Source organism: Maniola jurtina, chromosome 23, assembly GCF_905333055.1.
Source record: "Maniola jurtina chromosome 23, ilManJurt1.1, whole genome shotgun sequence".
Lineage (NCBI taxonomy): Eukaryota > Metazoa > Arthropoda > Insecta > Lepidoptera > Nymphalidae > Maniola > Maniola jurtina.
In genome coordinates this window covers 120,849-139,650 of record NC_060051.1, presented here as the reverse complement: position 1 = coordinate 139,650, position 18,802 = coordinate 120,849, and the positions used below count along the sequence as shown (strand labels likewise).

The 18,802-nt window shown below is 37.9% G+C and overlaps 1 protein-coding gene across 1 annotated transcript in view; it reads right to left on the bottom strand.

Moving 5' to 3' along the window:
• The window catches only part of LOC123877190 (Down syndrome cell adhesion molecule-like protein 1 homolog), a 230,167-nt gene that overhangs the window by 210,472 nt on the left and 893 nt on the right, over positions 1 to 18,802 (bottom strand). The gene's annotated exons all lie outside the window — the stretch shown is intronic.

Sequence of the window (18,802 nt, the reverse complement as noted above, 5' to 3'; positions counted from 1 at the left end):
GAATTGATCGCACCGTGCATGCCGGGCCTTATTGTCGCCGCGATGAGTCGGGCGTTTTGTGGGCGGCTTTATGCTGGGTGATTTATGAAGTTGGCTTATAGCTCGGAATAATTAGCTACTTAGAGAGAAATGTATTGTTCGGGTCGACGCGGATACACAATGCGGCGATCCTAAATAACTATGAGCCTCAGAAGAAAACTCACAGTGACTCAGCGGGCGATGGAGAGAGCTGTGCTTGCAGTTCTCAATGTGAGAGGATCCGTAGGACAACCGGAGTAACCGGCATTGCTAAACGAGGTGCGAAAATAAAGTGGCAATGGACAGGGTACATAATATTATTTAGTTCCAAAAATCGATAGACGTTGGGGTTCCAAGGAGCTTGAATGGAGAGACCTATGTCCAGCTGTGGGGATGTGGAAACCCTAAGTTTAAGTTTAGCATCTGGTCAAAGAAAGACTGGTTCAATATTGCGCAAAGATTCAGCCACGCAGTTGAGCGCGGCAATGCAGCCAGTATTGTAGGCACCGTTTTTGACCATCATTTATATTCATCATCATCACCACCAGCGTTCGCCCGTTTGCCATTGAGCGCTAGTCTTCTCTCAGAATGAGAAGGCTTTGGCCATACTCTACATTCCACCACGCCAGCCAAGTGCGGATTAACAAATTCCGCACACCTGTAAACAGTATTGAGAACTCTCAATCATGCAGGTTTTCTCACGATGTTTTCTACTTAACTGCATAAAACACATAAGTAACTGAAAAATTAATGATATATGCCCGGGATCTAACCCCTCCAACTTATCCACAGGCTATTACCGTTTTTTTTAAAGGAGGATGTAGGTATATAATTCTAAAAATATGTGCTTCAACCCCATCACAGTGCAGGCAGCGCGCCAGCCGTGTCAAGGTTGCAGCAAATGTTCCCTCACTCAAGTCGTTTCCGCTAGTGCACTAACTGTTGTGAAGCATTAAACCCTGCCAACTCACATCACTATACCTACCAGCATTATGACGACTGAAGATAAAGCTACGATTTTGTAGAATAACATAACACATAAAAAGTTAATAAAACGCTCTCCATAGCGAGTTTTTTTTTTTTTTATAACCGTAAAGTACTGACAGCAGTACTTTATTAAGATTACAATCTAGCCTATTATAAATAATATTAATTATAAAATTAAAAATAATATAAATAATATAAATTATAAAAGTAAAGCTAATAAGTAATATTATGTTAACCTAAACTTATAAAAGTACTTATATCTAAGAGTCCGTCCATTGACATATTTCTTAGTTTATCGTTAGTTATTATTTTATGACACTTTGTTCTTGTGTTCATTATATTGCACTAGCACTAAATTTTCACTTTGTTCTTTCTTGTGTTCTTTACACTGCACTAACACTATAACTACACTAGCTCAAAAGGCTTAGTCCTTTTAAGTCTACGTTTTAGGTCTGTGTAGCGAGTGTTGACATAAAAATGTAATAAAACTACTTACTTTACTTGTGTGTGAGTGTGTAGATTTTAATCGACCTTAAGATAAGAAATTTCTTCATTGAAATTTAAAAAAAAACTCTCTTGTATAAAAACGGTTAACTAAGTACAAGAAATATTTTAAGAGTTATTATTTAGAATTGGAAATTAAGTTCCAGTTTTTTTGGCGATAACTAACGATAACCTAAAAAAACTTTTAAATCGGCATCAGGGACATATTTTTATTTCAGAGCGCTTACCATAGGCATATGCCACCTAGTAGATATAATATAATATAATGATCATTTAGCGCAGTGCCCGTGGCCGAATGTTAAGCTGTGAATAAATGAAGACAAATTAAGCATATTAACCAGTCAGCCGGAAGCTTGTTAAATTAAAATTAATGAGCGCTCATTGCGAACATGCGTACGCAAGTACTTTGCGTAAAATAGAAAATTTAATCATAAAAATTTAATCGATTCCTAAGTACTAATACATCAATGTGCTGAACGCATATTTGGAGGATCGCATGCTCCGAAGAAAACGCATTTTTAGTAGAATAGAACAGAATAAATTTTTATTCAAGTAAACTTTTACAAGTGCTTTTGAATCGTCAAAATAATATTTACCGCTAGTTTGGGATGCCGTTCCTACCGAGAAGAACCGGTAAGAAACTCGGTGGTTGCTCTTTTCAAGTGTTCAATTTACAATAATATGCCATACTAGCAGTCCCATACATTGCTGGAGCGAGTCAAATCCATACGTTTTGTGAGTAGTTTCCGTAGTAAACAAGGAGTTACATTACATTATAGATTCGGCATCCGTTTGTCTGTTCGTCCATCCGTCCTTAGTAAAGCACACACAAAAAATAAATTTTCAAGGTGAAGTCATAGACAATCTTTTGCGGAGCGTAAGCCTAGCCCGTAATGTGTGATCACTAGAGTAGGTACGCCTCCCACCTAAATACCATATCTAATTAAAACGATCTAATCGAGAGTAATAATTAACGATTAATTGGAAAATTTTCGCTTTCCCCGAAACCAATTTTGAACTCTGATTTGATTCCAACAAAGTTTATTTTGGAGTGAAACTAATTAACATCGTAAATGTGAAGGGCTACCCGCAATCGGCGTCGGTTAATTTGTTGATTTGTGATCATTGCTGAATATTTTATCAATTATGTGGTTTTGAGATATTTCTGCTATTATAATATTTACTCTAATTTACAATTCTACAAAATCTATTTATTTATAAAATAATTATTATTAAATAACTAATTTGCTTGCAATGATATTATTATAATATTTTATAGACATTATTTATCATTATTATTATTTTTATAGACATTACGTATAATATTATGGTATATAGACAAATAAAAAAAAAAACAGATATTACAAGTCAACCCTTGACTACAATTTCACCTACTGGTAAGTGAGGATGCAAAGATGGAAGCGGGCTAACCTGGAACTTGGAAGGGTCAGCAAGAAACTCGGCGGTTGCTCTAGCGTGACCCACGTGGTGTAGTTACTAGTTTTAAGTACGTCTTCACTTTACTCTACTACTACTCTACTTTCTACTCTTCACTAATAACTATACGTAATTTATAACTTTACCGAGGTCGAGGTCAATAGTTCATCATCATCATCAACCGATAGACCTCCGCAGTGTTGCGCTGCCGCTGTCCGTCTGTCCGCCGAGTGGGTGCTCTCCAGCGCTGCGCTCTCCGGTGCGAGGTCGCCATTCCAGGACCTCGGGACCCTCACGTCTATCGGTTTTCCGAACTATGTGCCTTGCCCGTTGTCACTTCCGCTTGACCACCCGCTCAGCTAGTTAAAGTTAGTTCATTATTAAAGTGGTAACGAAATCTAAGTGTAACTTCCTCGTAGCACCGTAAGAGACAATTAATATTAAAGCCCTTCATCCCTAACCCTCAACAAGTCCTCAGCTGGCGAGTGAGGACGAACCCTCCCCGCCCTCCGCCGCGGGGCTCTGCAGCTAACGACGCATTAACGCGATGCCACAGCCCTTGTAACATCATCGCTCCGACATAACCGTTGATTACCGCCAACTGACGAGATTAGCTCCACTTGCATGACAACTGGTTAAAGTTGTGCTACTCAAATGTAGTTTAATTCTTATTTGAATATCGACCAATGAAATCAAAGATTAGTATGAAGGCTCTCTAGCTCGTGTAACTTGATAAATACTTACTTATATGGGATAAATATTTTTACTTGAAACCACACACACATACATCGTGATATTAATTTTTAGAGCGTGGTATGACGTCACATCTGTGAATTTCATACAAACTCCCTTAATCAGCGAGCGTGTTGACGTTTGATAAAAAGTGACTGATTTGACTAGTAGTCATCATCCTTATTGACAGAATTGTTAATCTACAGTCATCCTTTTCTGTGGGGAATGTGATGAAATTTTCAATGAACTTTTCATTTTAGTTTAAAGATAGTATTAGTATAACAAAATGAGCTACAACGTCTACGGAAACCTGAAAATAAACTAGACTCTAAACTCAAACATGTAAATTCCAGTGAAATGGCTAGTTCATTATTAAACTGCAGCGAAATCAAAGTTCCCCGCAGTAATATCAACGTAACAGACAATTAATATTTAAGCTGCCAGTCCCAAACTCGCAAGAAACCCGAATTAGGGATGAACCCATCGCGCGGCGCTCACCGGAACGGGTATTACTGTGGCACGACCCTTAACATTATCGTTCCAACATAACGTTGAATACCGTCGCGCCGCCAACTTTATGGCTCAGTGTTGAATATTACCGACTGCATTAGTAGGGTTGAATCAATCTGATATCAAAGTTTCTCAATAGGTTTTGGGTCTACGATGCTTCGTAGAAACTGATTATATTATTGGTTTATGAAATCGATTATTTACTGGTTTAACTAGCTGATGTCTGTGACATTGTCCGCGTGAATTAAAAATCATGGATTTTCCGGAGGAAATGGTGAGAGATTATGTTTCATTAAACATAGAAGAGCGTGGATTTGACCTACAATTCGCTCCAGCAATGCGCGGGACTTCAATTGCTTTTATACATGGCATAGTATTGTATATTAAATCTTTGAAAAGAGCAACCGCTGAGTTTCTTGCTGGTTCTTCTCGGTAGGAAAGGCATTCCGAACCAGTGGTAGATGCTTTTGACGATTCAAAATAACTTGTAAAAGTCTGATTGAGTAAAAATATTTTTGAATTTTGAATCCTACATGCCTGAAAGTTCTGTGTAATGTTCTCTTAGGTGTGTGTGTAGTCTGTCAATCCGCATTTGGCCAGCTTGCTGGACTGTGGCTTAAGCCCATCTTTCTCTAAGATGATGACGAGTCCACTAGCATCATCTTAAACCATCGCCGGCCCACTACTGAACACTGGTCTCCTCTCAGAATAAGTCTACCACGCTGCAGGCTCATGGATTCGATAAAATCGTATAAAATTATATAAAACAGTCACATAAAAATTCCCATTGGAAAAGTTTTAGTTTTATTTTAATTCTTGACATTTTGTTACTATTATTTTAATATTTTTTGTGACTTTTACCAAACCATGTATTATACAAGTGGTTATATCATAACATATAACATACTAATAGGCAGAATTTGGCTGTACCTTTTTTGTTTTTTTAACATCTCTACTGTTAACCCAGATTTGAAATAAAGAAAATTGAAGTGAATTCATATTTTAAATACGTTCGTATACCACAGCGGATACTTAACTCTACATGTTCACTTTTTATTCCCCAAGTGAAATCTCAATTTGGTACATTTACAAATAAATTAGTCAAATAAACGAAAGCAATTGTATCGGCGTCCCCTCGCCTCGCCTCGAGACCTCTGCAGGGTCTGGAGGACCCTCGTCAGGGCGCGGGAGCGCTGCGTGTACACACTACACGCCCTCAACTGGCGTACAGATGTCTTCAGACGCTACAAAAACAAATTACTGCTATTGTACTGGATTGATTTACTTTCTACGACATCAATTGGTTTTAATCAGTATGTACTACTGACAGCCCGCGACCTCGCTCACTGAAAATATAAGTCACTAGATAATGCCCGCGACTTCGTCCGCGTGGATTTATATTTTTTAAATCCTCTAGGAACTATTTAATTTTCCGGGTTAAAAGTAGCAAAACTCTGTACCAAAATCTGTTAAACCATTGGGTAGTGAAAAGCTAGCAGACAGACAGACAGACAGACAAACACACTTTCGCATATTTATATAAATATTAATATGGATGGATCTCTGTGTAAATGTCCTGTGAAAACCGCCATGTTGCAGCTTCGACGTACGGTCAAAGTTTTGTTTTGCGATCACTGTACTTTTTAGTGTAACTTATCGGAATGTTTTGGTAATTTTAAAGTTAAAAATTTAATACCGGGATCTGATGCGGAGAGGTACCGAGTGCGGAGTGCGGAGTGCGGCCCTCGGGGAGGGATGAGCCAGCAATTAGTACGGCTTTCAGCGAATGAATAGCGAGTATAAATCTCGCTAAACCTGGACACTGATTTAAATACCAAACAGGAGCTCAGCGAGCGCGCGCTGCATACCTACCTACTTGCTGACGTTGTTCATTTGTTCATCATCATCATCATCCGATACACGTAGAATTCAGACTATCTAGACCAGTCCGACCCGGCGGAGTATGTCGCTTTTCGTCCTCTGTACGTCTCTCAAGTAGAGATGAATAAGATATTAGATACGCTTTCTAAAAGCCTAAGCAACTGAAATATCGTACCGGGCGGCGTGCGTTGCGTTTGTATACGTTGACGCCTTGATGGTAAAGTGATAACTAACTACTGTCAGAAACTAATAGCGGAAGTGTCGGCAACAATTGTACAATGTTTCATTGACATAGGAAAAATTAGCTACTTACTCATAACTAGAAAGGTAATGTAATGAACATAAATTTTAATAAGAAACGATTTGGATTTATCGATTTGTAAACACGCGACATACGTGAAAAGTGATACAAAAAATATTAGTACTATTTGGCATTACTGTCCATATCCATATAATCCATAATCCATATAATATCACAGTCCTTAGGTCAGCAACCGCTATCCTATACGAAGTCTGCGTAACATATTTAGTTGTAAGAATTATGTAAATACAATAAATAAAATAAATAAATAAATAAATATATAAACACGCGACTCAACATACTACTAAAGCCATCTAGGGGAGTAGCGTGAAAACACAACTTGCGATTTGAGAAACTCAATATAACTTCCTGATAGCCTTCGGTTGCTATTTCAATTAAAATTACGTTCCACAATTTGACCGAGTTGTGAAAAGTTAGCGGCAAAGAGATTGTACAAACGGACCGCATGATTATCTACAGATATCAATGTATCCGTCAGTTAATGTGAATATGTCTTCGTTTGTTGGTTATTGTATTAATACATCTTTTACAAATTATATAAGTAAAAATACAAAGTAATAAATTAATACATTGTTTACAAAAGTTTAAAAATCTATTAAAAGTATGCTCCTGGCAAAACCATATTACACAATCGAAGATTATGTAAATGATAAACAAGCATGGATTTGACTCGCTCCAGCAATGCGCGGGGCTGCAATTGCTTGTACAGTATATAAATATTGTGTGTATTGTATAGGAATATTATTGTAAATTGAACAATTGAAAAGAGCAGCTGCCGAGTTTCTTGCTGGTTCTTCTCTGTAGGAACGGCATTCCGAACCTCTGGTAAATTATTTGACCGTTCAAAAGCACTTGTAAAAGTTTATTTGAATAATATTATAAATCCTTTTTTTCCGCGCAAAATCTGGTCTCTTTTTTTGTCTAGATTATAAAAGGGAACTGTAAAGATATTCTAGCTTTCTGGATCCAAGGGCTTGGGCTGGGAGCTGATGAGACAATCAGTGAATAAAAACTTTTTATATAATATTTGGAAGATAGAGACTACAAAACCTTTAAAATACTGCGCTCCCAGCAAAACTTTAAACACTACAAAGTCTGTCACAAACCCAATAGAAATAATTCCGATTTCAATTTGTCAAGCGAAGCTATTTGCTTTGGCGCTGCGAAGTGTTGTGCGGAAAATAGAAGCAATCTCACTTCAAACGCTCGGCCGCCATTTTGAGAGGTTTCTTTTGTCGCGAACAAGTTACCTGTGATAAGCTTGTAGCTAGGTTTTACCGATAACTAAGGGCCTTTGCACGGGACGACGTTATCGCGCGCAGTCGACGCGCGTTTTGGGGTGTTTTAGGGTTCCGTACCTCAAAAGAAAAAAAGGAACCCTTATAGGATCACTTTATTGTCTGTCTGTCTGTCTTTTCGTCTGTCCGTCTGTCGTGTCTGTCAAGAAAACTTATAGGGTACTTCCCGTACCTAGAATCATGAAGTTTAGCGGGTAGGTAGGTCTTACAGCACAATTTAAAAAAAAAATGGAAATTGAAGTGAATTTGTGGTTACATCACCAAAAAAAATTAAAATGTGTTCATGAACAAATAATTATTATTATCAATTTTCAAAATAAGATAACCTATACCAAGCGGGGTATCATATTATGAAAGGGCTTCTTTACCCGTGAATCCTAAAACAGATTATAATTTATTTCTATGCTTAATAGATTAGATTTATCGTGAAAAATGTCGAAAAATACCTTAGTAGGTACGGAACCCTCTCGCACTTGACTGGTTTTTTTTTATTGCAAGATAGGCTTGCGGCAATCATGCTTAAGAGGGCTCCCTCCGTCACTCGTTTCCACTCGTTTCATACAATCGTAGTTCCAATTTCATTTGAATATTAAGCAAACAAAGTCCATGAAATTTTGCACATATATTCTAGAAACTAATATCTATGTCTGTGGTTTTCCAGATTTCTGTTAAAATATTCTGTTTCAAAGTTACGCGGTCTTAAAACTTTCATACAAATCTTTGAGCTCCTGTAATTTTAAAACTACATATTTTTAGAAAAATCTAAAACACCACAGACACAGATATTAGTTTCTAGAATATGTCTGCAAAATTTAGTGGACTTTGGTTGCATAACATTCAAATGAAATTGGAACTACGATTGTATGAAACGAGTGGAAACGAGTGACGGAGAGAGCCCTGTTAACTGTCGTCACTGAAGCAGTGGTGACGTCTAGCTTGAAGCGCAATTGCCTACAAAATGTCTATTCCATTTTTACTCCAAAAATCAAATAGTTCCCACGGAATGTTTAAACCCCAAATCCATACGACCGAAGTCGCGGGCATCATTATATATTTAATACATTATTTCCGATCATTCGAAAGTGTCACGAGATATCAAAACAACATCAAAGGTTGTGCACACTGCGTACCTTCCGTCACTCGCGCGAGCGACGCGTGACGCGTGACGCGTGACGCGGGTGCTGACAGCGTTACACGTGTCACGGAAATTACTTGCCAAATTATGTTATGTTCCTTAATCTAAGGTCATTGCCGACTCCGCTTTATTTTGGTACATAAAGGTGAGGGTTACACTCAAGTGACGAGTGGTGTAGACATTTTTATGATTATTGTTTTGAACCGCACTGCACCCTAAGAAGTTAATATCACAACAGTATGACAAGTTGACGGACGAGTGGTCTTGTTGTAACGCCCATCCATCGACCAAGCTGTTCAAACAACGCTGGTACTAGCTGGTAGCTATCTGGATGAATAACCTACCTTGGAGGTTCAAATTAGCGTTTTCGTTTTCTCCACACCTTTAACGTTCCGGTTATTATCACTAACATATGATAAAATAGCTGTAAAAAATGCGAGTTGTAGAAGAAATTTACATACAACATCTCAAGTTTTAAGCGGTTCAAGTAATACATTGATATTATATCAGTCAGCTAATTTATCCATACCTTCATACTAATATTATAAATGTGAAAGTGTCTGCCTGTCTGTCTGTCTGCCAGCTTTTCCTGACCCAAAAGTTGAACCAATTTTGATCGAATTTGGTACAGAGTTAGCTTACATCCTAGGAACGGACATAGGCAACTTTATATCCCGAAAAAGCAAAGAGTTTCCACTGGATTTTTATAAAAACCTAAATCCACACGGACGAAGTCGCGGGCATAATCTAGTTCTTTTATATATGTATATGAATAAAAGATAAAAGTGCTATATTGGCGAAAATATTTTTTCCATAGTTTGGTCGCAAAAGTCGCAGTGTGACACGCGAGCCCGCCGCGCCGTCACACGAGGGTTGACGTCGTTACACGAGACGACACGAGTGACACGAGTGACACGGCCAATAACAGCACTTTCACTTTCAGTTGGGCTCCATAACAACTACCCAATGAAGTGTGTTTGTGTGTTTGATTGTAATAATGATGCTCAACCCCAACGGAGACTAGTTACTAGTTCAATAAGGTCAAGGATCTACTACGTTGGTACTCAGCATAATCAGGTGCTGGGGTTAGGTAGGTAGTAATAAACTGAGAAAGGCTTTCATTTGTTAGGTATATAATAATGTCAACACTTCGCAAAGTACCATAATTAAAACTGATAACTACGGTTAATATGTATAAGTAATATTAATGTGTCATTTATCTGACTAACTAGAGAGGGCCATTGACTCTACATAAGAGATATCACCTCACTCTATTCCCTCACTCTCATTCTCTCCGGACTATGGTCCGATCGGACAATGCGACACGATCGGAGAGAGAGCAGGCATACGAACGACGGCTTGCAATCAGAGCCAATTTATTGTACCGTGACACTTTTTATAAACTACTACAAATTTCAAACTCCTATTTTACCCCCTTAGGGGTTGAATTTTCAAAAACCCTTTCGTAGCGGACGCCTACGTCATCATAGCTATCTGCATGCCAAATTTCATCCCGAACCATCCAAAGTGTTTAAAGTGTGCATTGACAGATGTCAGTCATCGTTTCTTGTCCTTAGAGATATTTACATGTAAACGTCTTTGAGGAGTGAGCCTTCTGTACCTGGTAGACCTAGGCATTCAATAACATTATCTAAAATACAAAACGTAAATGTAACTTTTTGTTGTGATTCTAACTCTATTCATGAAATAATATCAATTTATATAATGTAATTTTGCCTTTGTATTTGTTTGCCCAATAAATATAATAAGATTTTTTGTATTGTGTGTTTCATTTCCCTCCACCTCCTCCTTGAAGTAAGTCCACCTGAATAGGTAGTTTATTGAGGGAGTATGATGATGTAGGTAGACTTAAGTAACAAAAAGTACAAAGAAAAAAGATAAAATATGCACGCACGAAACGTTTTGCGTCATCGTTCCTCATACGCATGGCTAAGGTTTGAAATACTCTTCCGCGATCTGTGTTCCCTACCAATTACAATCCGAGTATCTTCAAAACAAGAGTGGATAGGCACCTTCTAGGTAAACGCGTCCCATCTTAGGCCACATCATCACTTTCCATCAGGTGTGGTTGTAGTCAAGCGCTTGCCTATCACACTAATATTATATAAGCGAAAATTTGTATGTGTGTGTGTGTGTGTGTGTGTGTGTATGTTTGTTACTCCTTCACGCCAAAACTACTGGACGGATTTGGCTGAAATTTGGAATGGAGATAGATAATATCCTGGATTAGCACATAGGCTACTTTTTATCCCGGAAAATCAAAGAGTTCCCACGGGATTTCAAAAAACCTAAATCTACGCGGGCAAAGTCGCGGGCATCGGCTAGTAGTGAATAAAAAAAACAGTTGAAGTCATGTACGATGGTAAAAGTACCATCGCACATGACTTCAACTGTTCTTTTTTATTTATTGAAATAGTAATTCTATTAAAAGTAATAGAATTACTATTTCGATATTAAGAGGCCACTAATTTGTAAAAATATAACGATGCGAATTGCAATCACTTAATTTAAATATTATAATGTAGGCAGCTGTTTACAATCATTAGCAATCAATTATTATGAATGCGCCGCGCAATTAACACTGTAGGTATGTCCAGTTAAGCCGCCCACTCACATGCAAGTGTAGCATTATAATGATTGTGTCTGATGATTGACTCAACTATTGTTGGTTAACGATTATTAGGGCCTAGTACTAGTTATAGATATTCTAAATTTATTTAACCAGCAACTAAAATGACAAAAAATTCTCAACGTGTAGTACTATGACAATATACAAACATAGATGCAACAGTTTGTCTCGCAAGTCACCTAAAATTTGACTCCAGGGATTTTAAGTTGTGATCCTATAAAGTGTACACGATTAAAAGAAATTTAATGTTAATTTTATTTTTATTCTATTTTATTTAATATAAGTATGGTTTAATTATCATTCGCAAGCTTTGATTTAAATTGCTTGATTGAGTTTTCACTTCGGTTATTGAAGCACATGCCTAATCGACAGTGAATATATTCGAAACTATCGATAAAATTATTTTTTTGTATCATTCTTTACCCTAATGCAATGTTATGAAATAGCTTGAATAGCTTGGCATGTGGTATTATATACTTTGTAACATGTTAACAGTAAGAACATAATATGAATGTAAATAAAGAAGTTATGTTTATATATATATTTTGTAGACATGTAAGTAAGGCCAATTAAACTTGTGGAATTTTTTTACTGTAAAATAACTATAGTATCAAAAGAGAGATTTTCGGAGTGATAGTTCATGTGTCAAACCTATTCAATATCTCAATATTATATAATATATTTTTACACTACAATCATGCAATAAATGAATAAATCTAAATGTCTTAATCATAACAAATAATATTACTTAATAGATAAAACACGAAACAGTATGATTTTCCTACAATTGCCACTTTTATCGAATTTGATAAACATAAGTAACGTTTTATTGACTTGTCCCGCGCCATGCTACAGGTGTAGCGCATAACTGAAGGATTCATGCGGTAGTGAAGTGGGAGGGTGACGTCACAGGTTGAGGAATCACTGAGCTCTTCCGTCGCGTCATCACACCCTCCCGCACCGCTCCACTCCGCACGAGCCTACTCAGTTATGCCTTTACAACGAAAATGATACAAGTGAGTACCAGGCTTAACAACATACAGTGATTTCGAAGAATTAATATAAAATTTAAACCGGATTAATATTCAAACTGGTTAGCAATGCAAATGAATATTTTAAATTCCGGTCAGCGGTCCACCGCGCTCCGCAAACAGTGCTAATTGTGTTCAACACCAATATGATCATTGCGGCCGTCGCGTCGCGTCATCGCGCGTGATTGTTTTAACTGGGATCATTAACACGGCGCGATCGCTATCATCGGGAATTAATCACAATTGTTTGTCCTGTTTGCACACATAGCGCGTTTTATTATATCACTAGCTGATGCCCGCAGCTTCGCCCGCGTGGATTTAGGTTTTTAGAAATCCCGTGGGAACTTTTGAGTTCCCAGGACAAAAGTAGTCTATCCGTACCGCGCGACAAAGTCTTTTCTTGGTAAATATACCTTCAATATCAAGATATAACCGACGACAGTTTCCAAATCCCATCCACTTTGGTGATCAGATCCCCTGCAGCATCAGGATTGAGGATTTGGAATCTAAATTTTTTATAGGGCAATGTCGCAAAGTTCCTCTATCAATTAAAAAAAAAACAATTAGGTTCAGAAATCTCGGAGATTTCGGTGTACATAGGTAAAAAAACACAACTCCTTTTTTGAAAGTCGGTTAAAAAAGTAGCCTATGTTACACCCTGATGAATCCTCTACTTGTCTGTGAAAGTCCCGTCAAAATCGGTTCAGCCGTTCCCAAGATTAGCCTTTTCAAACAGACAGACAGACAGACAAAAATTTTAAAAACGTGTGATTCAGTTATAGTATCGTTCAAATAACCATATGACCTTAATATGCGGTAGTTATTTCGAAATTACAGACAGACACTCCAATTTTATTTATTAGTATAGATAAGGCTTTAAGTGCCAACTAATAAAGACTGAACCAAAATTCCAATGATCATACGTTGTTGCATGTATTTTCATTACCTCATAATTAGTTACTGAGTTAAAAATGGATCCCAAATCGGCTATGGAACACTCCGGGAGTAAGTCAAAAAGTTGTCATTGTTACAGCTGTCGATACCGCATATTGCACGAGTTGCAATAAATTGATCATTAGTTTCATGATCAAGTTAGCCCGTTCCCATTTCAGCATCATCGCTTACCACTTGTACTGGAACAAGCAGGTACTGTACAAGGGTTAACTTGTGGAATAAAAAAACATTTGACTCAATGTCGGAGCAATGATCAGAGAGAGAGTTAAAGTTAAAAGTTGAAACTTTTTGAAAAAGGGGACACTTTGAGAGTTCGTGACGCCATTTAATAATAAGTTTCCTAACGACTAAAGTTCCACACTTTGTTGTTTTGGTCTCCGCTCCGCTCCGCTCCGTTCTACTAATGATGGATGATTCCTTGAAATAAATTGACCTGTATAAAATATACAGCTCAATTTTTGTCAAAGTTGTATTGGATTTCCTGTTTATGCGTAGAATTCATACTTCCATACTCCATACTACTATTATTATAAATACGAAAGTGTATAGCTTTTCACATTTCATCCATTTATTTGATTTTGACGAAAGGTACAAGGAATATATACCTACTTTTTATCCTTTGCAATTTACTGCAATCCTAAATCTACGCAGATGAAGTCAGTTCGTATCCCATAATCCTAATCTACTCTATAATATTTTAATTCTAAGAAATTGGTTTCCTTTAATAATCCCACAATGAACCTTAATTTTATCGAGACCAACAAAAATTGAAACATTAATTTTCCGTCTCCAACAAAAGTACCTAAAAATGTATTTCTTGAAAGAACTTGTTTTTAGTAAAACGAAGACAAAAGTAAATAAGTCAGAAACTTAACTCGTTAAAGAAATTATTGTATTAAATAAATGACAAGCTTCAAAAGTGGCTCAATTTTTGAAATATTCAAACTTTTAGTTCTCGCTTTTGATAAAATATTTACAACGGAGAGGGAAGGAATATTACAATATTACGAATTAGCATTTCAAAGCGCTCGGCCGCTAACTGTATTAATTGTTATTTGGACCGAAATGAAAATTACAACAATTCAAATTGATCAATTAATTTAACTGTAATATCTGAAGTTCTGAAGGTATTGAGATAATAACACTTACTTAGTGAGTTTACAAAGCTACTCCACACTCGGCTTTTGTTATCTTACCTAGTCTTTATCGTAATGATGGCACTGCGTATCTTCACCGCGCGATTTTATCTGCAAAATTCTGTGACGTATAGAAATTGTATGGAACCGCACGCATTCGCAAAAAAAATACGCGCGGACGACTTCATACACACTTTACATGTCCCAGTATACTGCTAAATAAATCGCGTGATAAAATTTCTTAGTATTTACGGGCTTACCATGAAGTTTTTAACATTCTCAAGGAAACGCTTTGATTTTCCGAGGTTTTTATCGAATTGTAGTATGCTGAGCTCAGCTTTTCATATAAGATAAGCCACATCATTTAAACTGCGACGTCACTTACCACCAGGTGAGATCGCAGTCAAAGAATAAAAAACAAGACGAAGAAAAATTGTATTAAGAGAGTGAAGAGAGGAAATTAAAACATAATTAATTATGTTCGACTCATTTGACCACCGGCGGGGGGGGGGGGGGGGGGGGGTGGGGGGGGGGGGTGAGGGGGGGGGGGTGAGGGGGGGGCCTTCGCCTCGAGCCATTGTTGCGAATTTCAAAATTACAATTTATTGGAATTTCAGTTATGTAATATTGTAACTTTAGAAGTTTTAGGGATATTTCAAATATCTATTAAATAGTATACAATAGTGATGTATCGTGCACCTTACACTTGCTAGACTAGGTGACGCCCGCGGCTGCATCCGCGTGTATTTAGGCTTTTTTAAAATCCCGTGGGTACTTTTTGATTTGGATGCAATCTTTAGGTATTTCCACGGCTTCGTCCAGGTGGATATAAGCTTTTTTAATTGGTGGGAACTCTGATTTTACGGAACTTGAAGTAAACTCTGGCACAGATCTCTAACTTATCGGAGTTATGTGCGTTGTAAACAATTGAATATCACTTGTTTAACTCTGAAGGAAAACATACATGCTTGAGAGTGCTCCATAATGTTCTCAAACGTGTGTGAAGTCTGCTGGTCCGCACTCGGCCAGCGTGGCAGACTATGGCCTATACCCTTCTCATTCTGAGAGGAGCCCCGCGCCTAGAGTGAGTCATGATGATGCTGCTGATGATCTGCCACGATGCAAACAAGTCTTAATTCAATCACGCATGAAAGTAACACCACACATTTTTTTTTGAGGGATCGATAATAATGAATTCTTGATATTGCAGATGAATTACTGGGAACAGTAAACTGATACTTCCTTTGAACATAAATAATTAATTTACATAATTTATTATTTTCGTACTTGAAAAATACTTAATTAAGTATAACGTAGTCGTCTGTTTCCGAACTTACAAAGAGAAACGTTAAAATATTCAGTTAAAGAGCGTTAATATTGCACACAGAAAATATTTTACTATTGAAAATATATATTATCAGGTTTTGTACTTGGATTTTAATTTTTCGAGGAAATGTGCGAATTATTTTAATTTTGCATTTATCCTTTTTCTTTTATACTAGTCGTCCTGAGCACAAATATATAATGATATATTGTAATTGAAACTTTAAATAAAAACTCCAATAATTGTTATCATGAAATTATTTCATTCAGGAATTACTCCCAGCGAAGCCGGAGCGAGTCAGCTAGTTTAACAAAAGTGGACCCCGGGGGCAGAAATAAATTATCATCATCACAACTCATCAACGACCAACTAGTGAGACTGCTCTCCTCTCAGAACATGAAGGTTTTAACTGTTATAGTCCACTGTAACGACCCTACATTTTACACCAAAGTGTTATAAAATAATATTTAAAAAAAAAAAAAAAAAAAAATATGTATGAAGATTTTTACTTCAATTTTATCAAAATCAGGTCAGTGAATACTTGTAGAGATGAACTTACATATACGAACATAAAATTAATTTTTGAATTTTCGAAAAGAGGCAAACACCGTTTCGCATGTTGGTGATGCAGAGACGCGATCGACCGCGGTCGAATTGCGTTGGCGAGTGATGTGTGCGCGGGCGTCGTAACGCTCGGAGCAGAGTCGAAATCAGAACGTGAACCCGCACAGCGGGACCGCGTGCATTTGCGTCGGCGGGCGGTGCCTGCGCGGACGTCGTAATGCGCGGAGATAATTAATTTGTTTAAATTCTGTACTGGGGCGATACATAAAGTTTATATTAAAGAATACTGAGTTGAGACTCGGACCAAGTTGGTGTTTGGAGAGAAACATTCTAAGCAAATACTCGAATAGAAGGGACCACTTTAATTACACAGATATATTTCTTATATAGGGGCGATACCTCCTAAGATCTAAAAGCGATTTATGTTTGAACTGTTGACGACGTGGCTGCTCAGGCGGGGAGAACCGCGTGTCCTCCGGATGTTCGGTGATCTTTGCTTGAGATGGCTTTCGGTGATATTAACTAACTATCTGACATATGGCAGAGCGCGTTGGAAGAAACTTATGCGAGGGAGTACCCTGGTGCCTTTGATGCTTTGTCAATCCTAACTAAGGAGAGCCCTAGTGTCTTAGGCGCTTTGTGAATCCTTTGCTGAGATGATTCTAACGTGCTTTAATAACAGACTGACCACAGAGGGCAGGTAATGCTGCTGTTCTGTTTGTATTCTGACATTTGTTGGAATACTTAACCGCCTTGTGGTGGTTACCCAATATTAATAACATACCCATACAAAATTACGCTAATGCAATTATATACTGAAGGTTGGGTTAAGGCCTGTGGATATTCCCGCAGTGAGTCTGACCCGTCCTTGAAACCTATTACAGGTCTGTAGTGGGAGGGCACCACTATAAAAATGCTATTTCAGCTTCGGCTGCAACGTGGGATCATAAGTGGCACGCACCACTTCATAAAGTATGCTTGCATACGCTGCGCTGTTTATTTGGATGATGACGTGTGTGGGGGGGGAGCTACTGTTCATTGGTATTTTATGTGCCATATTGATCTCTTGATTTATCGAGGGTCCCAGTATGACGATGGGATACCAAGGGAAGGCAGAAGCTCACCGTACGTGGCGTGGTGGAGCTACGTACCATCATTCACTCTAAACCCTTTTTCCGCCAACTGGAGTGAATGGTGCCGCTACACAACTTCTTCCTTTACGAAGGAAGGAGCACACATACACACACACACGTCTAATAAGTAGGGCTCTTTATAATGTGTTGTCTTGTAAGAATGTCTCACGATCCTATCATATTTTAATACCGTCCTAAGCGGGAACACACCTTTTGAATCTCGAACTAGCATTTATATTATCAGACCAAATGCTAAATAAGTATTCAAACACAAACAACACACTTTCAATACTCGAACTAAAATCGCACTGGCAATAGTCTTGCCGGACCGAACGCATGAGAGACATTATACGCAATCACACATTTTCAATACTTGAACTCTGTAAAGTCGTTTAAGTCTGATGAACTCATTATTTCCGACGCTCTAAAAGTTCTTGGTTTATTATGGACACAACATTACAAGGGGTCCTACCGCTATACGATACACGTGCCACTTTAACGAAATTGTTTTAAAATATAATCTTTAGAAAGATCCGAAGGAAAAATAGGATAGAGTTTTTTAGGACCCCTTTAGTTCAGTTACACCACCGCGCTGGCCAAGTGCGGATTGGCAGACTTCACAGTTCACACACCGCCGAGAACATTCTGGAGAACTCTCAGGCATGTAGGATTCTTCACAATGTTTTTCTTCACCATTAAAGCAAACGATACTTAATTCCTTCAAACACACATGACTCCGATAAAGTAGAGGTGCATGCTCGGCATCGAACCCCGTACCCTCCGACCAAGAGGCCAACGTCTCAAGCACTGGACTATCTCAATTTTTTTTACAAAGTAAATGTTTTATAATTTTCAGACGTGGAGTCAGATGTACATGAGGCAGATGACGCGAGTATTTTGTATTTACGTTCTTTGTCGGGCTCTGAAACGTTTTCCACGAAATCTGGATTTTGCGAAATGAAACGCATAAATGTGAGGACATTGTTAGGGTTCCGCACTCGACAAGGAAAGTGGAATCACCCGCTGACCGCCTGGCGCCTGGGACGTTCCATTTCAAAATCTATTCAAGCTACAAAATATCTGAAAAATTGTTGAGTCTCTACGAACTACTTATACTGTAAGTGCTACTGTTAGTAGGTACTTATACAATGTGTTAACCAACGTTATTATAATTAACAATAATTAA